Below are 7549 nucleotides of genomic sequence, written 5' to 3'. Positions count from 1 at the left end.
ATATGTAATTACTATTATGTTGCTATGTTTAACTGAATACTTAATCTAAAGAGAATTAATATTTCAAAGAAAAAAATACCGCTGTTAGTATTCCAGTTTCCATGTTTTAGTGCCAAAGCTAGACAGTAAATATGGCTAGGATGTTAAAGAAAAGATAGATAGTTTGAAATGATAATATTTGTAAAATCCTTATTTCAAACCAAATGCCATTTGCTAAAAATACTCATTCTAATTATTTATGGATAAAACATAATCAAACTTAGATTGAAATCCCCACATCTCACGGAAACATGGTGGGACTTGAGTAGTAGAGAGAAGTCCATGACAAATGCTGGTCTTGAGGTTTCTATTCATAAAATAGAGGAGCTTGCCCTGTGGGTATCTCCTGCCCCAAATTCATTTTAGTTCCCACCTTACACACTACCTCATCATTCCTTTGGCATCCTGTGGCTTCGTGAGGCTTCTGCTTGTGGTACAAGGACAAGCAACCAGGTGTACCCCACAACTAGGCCTAGGGTGTCAGAAGCAGTGAATGACACGTCCTGGACTAAGTCCAATTATAAAACAACCTGGGGACTTCTGAGACTTCAGAAACAGGCATTAGTTTTCATTATGACAGTGATCTCTTGAGTTTCTTACTTAAGATTGTTCAAGTTGCCAGTAGCATTAGTTCTTGTTGCTTGTCTTTAACAATTTTTTTCCCTTCAATTTAGAACAGGTAAAAGCACCCTGAAATACCTCAAATCTGTTGGCTGCTTTATAATTACAAAGTGGAAACCAAGTTATACTATTTAAAATATAAATGAGTAATACATCTCAACCGAGAGCTGGTATGCCAAGTTGTAGCCCAAGGCTGCTTTAAGATGGTTGAAATGCAGTATAATGTAAATGCTTGAAAGTGAAGGACTATTAATTCAAAGCCAGACTGATAGTGAAGGGGGTGGCATTATGGATAAGGTGACGTTCAGACTAAGCATATGTAGCATATCATCTACAGTGGGTATCTTAAATGTTTATCATTGACATTTTTAATTCCAAATCTGAAAATGAGCCTTCTAATTATTAACAGAAGTGTTCTACATTAATGAAAAACCTTAAAGGTGGTACACATTTTTTAAAACCTTTTTTTGCCACCAAAATAAATCTGGGGGGAAATATAATCTACTTTTTAAAATATACTCAAAATAAAATAGATTTTCTTTTTTTATAATATTTACTTTATCATAATTAAATGAATTGAGCCTGATGTGTTTAAATATGGTTGCCTTTCTCCCTCCCCCAACCTCTCCCAGTCTCTGTCCACCAACAGGCAGCAAACATGAAAAGCATTTACTTTGTGGCTGGATTATTTGTGATGCTGGTCCAAGGCAGCTGGCAGCGTTCCTTTCAGGACACAGAGAAGAAGTCCAGGTATTCACTCTTTAGACTTGAACTCACATAGCACGATGGTTATAATACAGTCTGTGAAAACTATAATTTGTGAAGCGGTCTCAGTAACTGAGGGTAACTACTCTGTACAATTTTAAAAAGTTTAAAATATCATTGTGATAAAGTTGTTTCTGGAGTATAGATCAGTATGTTGTTTCGAAACCAAAGGAGTAGGCTATGTTGGAAAATGTGTTACATGGGAAATTATAGCTTGTTGAAATCTACAGCTGATCCTATCTATCCATTCACTACTCACACACTGCATAGTAGATTATTTTAATTATTCACACCAACTTTTTCTTTTTTTAATCCTTTATTAAGAAAAACATTGTTTCTTACTAATTGTAAAAGTCATACATGCTCTTGATACAAAATATGCACAAAAAGTTAGGTATTTACTGTATATAGAATATATCTCAGATGGTTATACAGCTTCATATTATGCCTTTTATCTTAGCATTGTATTGTTAGATCTTTTGTATAGCATTACAAATATCTATTAAATGTACGATATTTAATAGCTGCATACTATTTCATCTCATCAGTGTACAATATTTCTTTAGCTATTCCTCTTCTATTGAACACTTGAGTTCTTACATTTTCCTACAAAGAATGCTGCAAATAACTTTTCTCCCTACATTTTTTTACTCTTTCCTGAGGCTAGATTTTTGGTACTAAAATTACTGTGTCAAAGGGTTTGAATAAGTTTAAGTCTTTTACAATATCTTTCCTGCTTGCTTTCCAGAAATGTCATACACATGCACACTCTGCTCAGCCTTACAGAAATACTCCTTTCATAATACCTTCCCCCATATTAAGTCTTTGCTATTTTGACAGGTGAGAATAGTATCTCAATTTTATTTCTGAGTATTAATACTATTGAATATTTCTCCATATTTGCCATGGCAAACAACTGTTGATTACCGGCATGTGGATTATCCACTTACAGTTTGAAATTAGCAATTGGGATTTTTCCTGGCATTATTTAAATTTTTAATTGTCTTTCTCTTTCATCATCAGCTATCATGTAACCAGGTAATGCAGCTACATTTTTATATTGACACATGCAAACAAAATTCAGAACTCAGATCAGCTGCACAAATGATTTGGGATTCTTCACTCTTTTAAAATAGTCAAGTCATTGTTCTCTTCTATCATTACTAGCAGAGTCATAAGTACACTAATTACTTTTAAAAAGCTATTTATTTAATCTTATTTCAGTAAAGAGGAAGCCAGTTAAAAATCTGCTCCCAGGATTTAGAATCAGAGTGCATTCAACTCTAACAAAACTCTGAGATTCCCGTGTCAAACAAGGTGTCCCTCATATCAACTGAAATGCTCAAGGCACCTGCCTTTCAATTTCATGTGGTCTTGTGTTTTCAAGGTGCTTCTTGAGTGAGTCCACTCAGGAAGAGACTTAGTTGCACCAATCACTGTTATTCACAGCTCGTTCCCAGCTCCCCACGCAGACTTGCTCAATGATCTGCATCAGATACTTAAAGAGAAGCGCTTTACAGACGAAGAAACATTGCAAATGGAGTATGAGGAGTTTCTGCAAAACGACTGTGTCCGGGATTTCGTGGATTGGCTGCTGGACGAGAACAAGTGAGAGTCTAAACCTAGTCCCAAATTTGCACACAAGTGTATTACTTCAATATGTCTAAAATATCTCCTGACTTTCTTTATGTTATTATGCTCATCAAATAGGGCGTATCAGCTCTTCCAGCTTTGATGATTTCAAGGTTGGTGATGCTATCCTGCATATTATGCCTCTGAAAGTCCCACTTCTCACCCTGAAAATGCCTTACCTACCCTGTAATGAAACGTAGATTTTAAATCATTTTCCTGACTGTGGTCTTAGCAATATTTACTCTCTTACCCATTTTCTATTAAAATTGAAAGCTGACTTTTTAGACATGAACTGTGAGGAATCTATTTTTTGACCAAAAGATAAGAACAAATTCAACATTCCCTTGTAGGGTTCAAACTCATGACTGTAATCACATTTAAAGTAACCCCAAGCCAAGTTAATCATGGTAAGGAATGGAAACAGATGCAGTCATTTTCTTGTAGAATAAAATCCAAGATACACATTTAAAATTATAGCCTAGCTGCACCGCATAAAGAGAAAAAAAGGCAAATAAAAGCACAAGCCCTTCGTAAGGCATACATTTTAATGTTGGATTTTTGTTGACAGTATTGGGTTTTACGGTGCATGTAGGCTACTGAGGGAAATCTTTCGCAAGGGTTTCACAGAGATGGTGGAATTTCACAATTTCTTTGGAGAGTGGCCTACAGGGGAAGGGAGTTGTGCATCCAAAGTAGCTGAAGGAATCTAAATATCAGGATAAGGACATAGATTTGCCGAGAGAGAGAGAGAGAGAGAGAGAGAGAGAGAGAGAGAGAGAGAGACTGAATATGGGTAAGCTGGAAGAATTGGAGAGACAGAGTGGTACACCAAAAGTTCTTCAAGTGGAGGGCATGACAGGAAAGATGTGGTCATAGTCAGAGCAGACACTGGGAGAAGTCCCTGTTAGTGCCTACAGACATGGCCATTGGTGAAATAAGAGAAATTTGAAAGAAACAATTATCCTCATTTCTGGAAAGGGAATGCTACAATTTGGTAATCTAATGTAAAATAATCCTCACTTTCAGGCGGTTTCTGTTGTGTGTTTAAGATGAAACCTTCCAGGGTAATAGATGCAGGAGGGCAGCTGATCAACCACCTACATAGATCACATTTGACGATGATATGGAATCATCATCTTAGTTTTTCTCACTGCTGTCCCATCACCTGTTTCCTTTCATCCATTATCACGTGGTTCTTTTGTTGACATTTTGAGATGGTCCTTAGCTTTCCCTTGACTCACTTAACTATGTCTGATCCCGTAAGTATTAACAAACAGCTGCTTTGTCTGCAAGTTGCATAGAACATTGGAGAGTCCACATACACTGAGGCAGAAGTAAATGCAATAGTAATAATCAATGGCACGGACAAGCAGAAGAGGTGGAAATGGATGTGCTCAGTGGGCCAATGCTCCCCTTAACTGCTATTATCTCTCACCCATCAACCGTCCGTTCAGATACTTCATGTAGTTTCAGAACGAGTCTCCTAACTACCCTCATCTCCTAAATCTCCCTCAGTCTCTTCAACCCCAAGCTGCCACTACTTCCAGGTGAGAACCATATTGCTAAAGAGTCAGATCTTCAATATACCATTCACATTTCTATCAGGAATGGCATTGCCAAACATCATGATGAATTTGAGAGACACGCTGAAGGGACATTTACCAGTGATTTAAGTTCTTATTTGGAGGCCAAGCTGCCAAGGAATTCATTGCTTGGCTAGTGAAAGGACAAGGAAGGCAAGAGTTAAGTCTGTACACTCTTATTTAACTTTATTTTTTATTTTTGCATGATGTTGAAAACTTACACTACAGTTATCTATTTATTGATTTGAGTTATAGAAGCAATTAGCATAGTCTCACAAAGTAAGGAAATAAGTCCTATTGGTGGGAGACAATCTACAAGAATTTAATATGTTTTATCTGTAGTAGCAAGTATTAATGATAGAGTCAGACAGGTGGTATTTTTATCCCACATTAGAGTTGTGTTATAATGAGGCTATTCATTTGTCAATACAAGACATGTTTGAGAAGAGGGTGCTATTGAGAACTACATCAGGATGATAAGCTTAAACTAGAAAAACTAGGGATGAGGAAAAAAGAAATAATGCTGAAAACTTAAAGTTTGAATTTAAGTATTTACATACGGGATCAACAAATATTTGTGTTACTGTTTAGCTAATAATCTGATAAAGACTGAAAGGTATTAAACTTAAGATTTTTAATGAACATCCATGTATTTCACAACATCCCCATTTTTGATGGGACTGTCCTATAAATAGCCATTAAAGTTTCACAGCTGAAAATGAGACTAAGCCCATTAAGTACCTTCTTGGATCTTACCACAACCAAACAGACCCCTGAACAGTCTCACTTTCTCTTGACCATTTTGATTGACATTTGAATTATGAGAAGCAGGAAATTCATGTTCAACTCAATTTTTTGTGAAATTTAAAGCACGCTTACTGAGACTTGGAGAAATCTTAAGACAAAAAGGATTGTATTACTATTTAGCTAATAACCTGATATTGTCACTGCTTTTTTAAACATTGATGACCCAATTTACAAAGTCAGTGGTAAAATAGTTGCTTATACTTGAGGATATTTTATGATATTTTAAAGGGGCACCAAATATGCTGCTAATAAAAACAGAAAATCTAATATAAAGTTTAATCCCTTAATACTGCACTTTGCAAGGCTGTTCTAATAACCACTAGTTTTACATTTTTCTGAATTTTAAATAGACTAATAGTCTCAATAATAACTTCTGTGTTGCCAATATACTAAAATCTCTGGAGCAGCTGGACCACTGCGGAAGGCATGAAGTTTTACAGGCTGGGTTTCCCGTCCTGCTCTGCTCTTCACTACCTCCAGGTTGTCCATTCTGACACGCACCAGTTCATGCAGGTTCCCACAGTCGGCCCTCTGTAAATATGACATCCTGTTTTCTCAGTGACCCGCACACGTTACCAGTGATACGCAATCAGAAAGCATGTATTTAAAGCATTTAACCAAATACCGATTTTTATCCCCCTTGTCCTCAGCGCCCTAGATGATTTGCCTGAAAAGGTCCGCCGCAGACATGCCGATGGCTCTTTCTCTGATGAAATGAACACAGTTCACAATAATCTTCCCACCCAGGAACATTTAAAGTAGCTGCTGCAGAACAAAATTACCAACAGGTGATTGCATTTTAGTGCATTCTGAAAACCATCAAAACTTTCATAAACAGCTACAGGTTGTTCCTTGTGTGGGGAGGGGAGGCTTTGCTCTCTTGGTAGATAAGCAAAAGTATGACTCATTTAAGAATACATCATTATATTTGTCTTAGATAATTACACATTTACTCATTCACCCACTTACTCCGAAAATATTTCCTGAGTGTCAATTAAGGGACAGGGCACTGGGAACACAGATAAGAATAAAACATGGAAATATACATCATTCATGTGATAGTGTGACATTCAAGATTGCTACGTATTTTGAATTTTTAGCACAAATAAATTTGGTATTATATATTTAATGTAATAAGGATAGTGATAAAAATCTAAACACCAAAAGTAACCACTTATCTTGGTGGGTTATAATGGCTTTTTATAACTATTTATACACTTTATATTCCTTAACCGGGGAACTTTAGGATGTCATCTTTGAGTGCAAATATTTGAAAAGTTCAAAAGACTATGGGATTCCTAAGACAAAATGATCAATAAATAACTTTTACCAAAATAAATCTTTAAAATATTTCCTGGATAATTTAACAGCATCATCTGAGTATGATAGCTCTGTTATATGACTGTCTTTTTCTTTTATCTTTAGGCAGTAAGTATGTCACTACTCAAGATCATCTTCATAACGTCACCTTCCAGCTACATGGGATGTTTGAAATTTTAAGTTCTGTAAATTTAAGAGGTGTATTCTGAAGCCATGTTGCTTTGCATGCCAATGAATAGATTGTCTTTTAAGGTTGTGTTGCCAAAAGAGTATAAATGGAATAAACCATTATAAAACTATTGCTAAAATATCAGCTTTAAAATATAAAAGTGAAAATTTTTATTTTCTTCTTGTTTTGGATGAAGTACCCTAACCTGCTTATAGTTAGCAATGAAATTTTTTTTCTATGATATAATTTGCACATGTAAATTATTCCAATCACAGCGTCTCCGCAGTAAAATAAGGATTGGGCTGGTGGCCACAGTGGTGGAACTGGAAAGAAAACTTTCTTCTTGAAATTTTTGTCATAAAAATGCTCCTCTTTCAATATATCAAAGACATACTTAAATAAAACCTTCAAGCATCCTTACTGTTGTCTGTTTTCGCTTCTTCATGCCCCCACTCCTTCCAAACATCTCTTCTTCCTGAGCCTGAAGTCCACAACCCAACTCTGGCACCCAGGCATTGCTTCGTGTGGTTAACATTTTGAGCCAACGTTGGACACTCATGATATTTTATATAAATGTATTGTTTTCTGGCTTCTCTGGAAATATTAGGACATC

General features: G+C 36.0%; 1 pseudogene; it reads left to right on the top strand.

Moving 5' to 3' along the window:
• Nucleotides 1-1313: 1313 nt before the first annotated feature.
• LOC139015728 (pro-glucagon-like) lies at nt 1314-6239 on the top strand (annotated as a pseudogene).
• The last annotated feature ends 1310 nt before the right edge of the window (nt 6240-7549 follow it).

Source organism: Myotis yumanensis, unplaced genomic scaffold, assembly GCF_028538775.1.
Source record: "Myotis yumanensis isolate MYYU_CA2020_CCGP unplaced genomic scaffold, mMyoYum1.0.hap1 SCAF_8, whole genome shotgun sequence".
Classification (NCBI taxonomy): Eukaryota; Metazoa; Chordata; class Mammalia; order Chiroptera; family Vespertilionidae; genus Myotis; species Myotis yumanensis.
This window is presented reverse-complemented; position numbering and strand designations above follow the sequence as displayed.